The sequence below is a fragment of the Palaemon carinicauda genome, chromosome 40, assembly GCF_036898095.1.
Source record: "Palaemon carinicauda isolate YSFRI2023 chromosome 40, ASM3689809v2, whole genome shotgun sequence".
NCBI lineage: Eukaryota > Metazoa > Arthropoda > Malacostraca > Decapoda > Palaemonidae > Palaemon > Palaemon carinicauda.
The window spans coordinates 50,547,434-50,549,933 of record NC_090764.1 but is presented as its reverse complement, the minus strand read 5'-3'; the positions used below and the strand labels follow the sequence as shown (position 1 = coordinate 50,549,933).

At 32.1% G+C, this 2,500-nt stretch overlaps 1 protein-coding gene across 10 annotated transcripts in view; it reads left to right on the top strand.

Moving 5' to 3' along the window:
- The window catches only part of Dis3l2 (Dis3 like 3'-5' exoribonuclease 2), a 374,186-nt gene that overhangs the window by 257,031 nt on the left and 114,655 nt on the right, over window positions 1-2,500 (top strand). For 3 of the 10 annotated variants that reach the window (XM_068363720.1, XM_068363718.1, XM_068363719.1), the window contains exon 1: window positions 68-188. The exons of the other annotated variants lie outside the window; for them this stretch is intronic. The gene's annotated coding sequence lies outside the window, so the exon portion shown is untranslated. Of the gene's footprint in view, window positions 1-67; window positions 189-2,500 lie in introns of those variants that run through there. 10 annotated transcript variants of the gene reach the window in all.

Genomic DNA, 2,500 nt, shown 5'->3' with positions numbered 1-2,500 from the left:
GCCGTGTGTTTTTGTGCCTTGCGCGATGTAATTGGTGGTGGTTTGTGCGTCTGTCGGTTTGTTATGTGGCTGAGTGTTGGTGGTGGTGCCAATGCCAAGGTCTTCGTCAGAAGGTGGCGGTGGTGGCAAACACACACACACACACATACACATGCACTCCAGCGGACCTGCCATCCAACTCTACGAATGCAAGCACACTTCTTAGTTGACGTCTTTGATATTTATATAGTGTTTTGATGTGTCCTATTACGATGAAGAATCCTCTCAGATATCATTGAGAACTTGGAAAGGGCAGAGATGGGTCTTGTGACTGATAAAGAGTGTAAGAAACCCTTGCGTGAGTGTCCTTGACAATGAAAAATAGCATGACTGAAAATGACATTCTACTCTGAAGGAATTCGCCATGCTTAAATATTCATCTTTGTAGTGGTTTATCGAGTGATGATGTCACAGTCGACACTCTCACTCTCCGTCTTTGATGTTCATTTGGAAAATGAGAAGGAATTACTACGGGTTTCTTGTCTCTACCTCACGCTCTCAGAGAGGCTTGTACTGAATGTGAAATTGTGTTTCTAGAATTTACCTTAATGTCCTCTGTGAGTGTTAGGACTATCTGTAATAGATTTGTGAATTTGGAATATATTGTTTATCGTTCGCACGTTTTGAAAAAAAAGAAAAATTGAAATGTCAGGTTGGCTTCAGGGTAATTAATCACGTGTTTTATCACCAAAAGGGGTTGGACTCCCACTGAAACACATTGATAACAACAACAACGGTGTGTTATCCTCATTGCAGGAAGTAGAATGTAGTAGAACCTATGTTGGGATGGTTTGATGTATTACCCTGTTGTTCTTAATTGTTGATATTATTTAATAGTATTTGATTACTGAGAAGCATGATTTATAGATGTAAATATACTATCGTGTAACGCTTAAACCCTTTCCCATTGAATTTTATACTCTCAATATAGTAGTTATTTCTTTCTTGGTAATTTTTTTTTCATACACGTTTCCCAGGTAAGACAAATGATAACATTCAGATGATATCGGTGAAAGTAAATCTACAAACGAAGACTATATTATTTTAAGCTAAATCAATACTAGTGGTAGTATGCTATTTAAGTCGTCATCATCAAACAGTAGATCAAAGAACTAAAAGTGTAAAGCGACACAGCTATTTATAATGTTTACTCCGACTGTTAGCCTTAACGTTGTTTGAAAAGTTCAGCTTGAATTCATCTTTAATGGATAGGTTTTTAACTTATAGATCTAAAAATTAGTTTATTTAAGCGATGAATGACTGAATAATGTTCATTTCAGTGAGGATTTCCTCATTGCCCCTCCACCACTCTCCTCCCACCTCCTTGATATCCCCCATCCCTCCCCTTCACCTCTCTCCCCCCCCCCCTTACACAGCCACCCACTCCTCCTCAGACTTTCCCTTTCTACGTTGTAACCAGCTGATTTTGATGTTCTCTCGTAATCTGTGACATTTTTCTTTGTTGGTCATTTCATCGCTTGTACACTTTCTCGTGGGCTATCTATCTATCTATTAATCTGTTTTATATATATATATATATATATATATATATATTTATAATATAATATATATATATATATATATATATATATATATTTATATATATATATATATATATATATATATATATATCATTTATTTTTATAGTCTATCTAAGTCCAATTTAGACACCTGTTAAAGGTAGTCTACCTATCGAATATATATATATATATATATATATATATATATATATATATATATATATATATATATAATATATATATATATATATATATATCATTATTTTTATAGTCTATCTAAGTTCAATTTAGACACCTGTTAAAGGTAGTCTACCTATCGAATATATATATATATATATATATATATATATATATATATATATATATATATATATATATATATATATATATGTATATATATATATCATTATTTTTATAGTCTATCTAAGTTCAATTTAGACACCTGTTAAAGCTAGTCTACCTATCGATTATGTATATGTATATATATATATATATATATATATATATATATATATATATATATATATATATCATTATTTTTATAGTCTAAGTTCAATTTAGACACCTATTAAAGGCAGTCTACCTATCGATTATTCAGGTGCTTCACGGTCATGTCGATATATTAAAGTTTACAACCCATTCACAGTCCGTCATGCATTCTATACACAACTGCGTTTCAACCCTTTGCAAGAACGATGCTTTATGCTGCAAGTTTGACCGTTTTTTCCTTTAGGTTGCTAAATTGGTCTCTCTCTCTCTCTCTCTCTCTCTCTCTCTCTCTCTCTCTCTCTCTCTCTCTCTCTCTCTCTCACAATGTGATAATATAATATCGAATCTTATTTTTGTCTAATCACACTCAGAATAAGCTTTCGTTTTAAAAATAAAAATATTTTTTTTCACTTATCTAGTATGATTTTTTTTTTAGTAAAGACGAATAAATT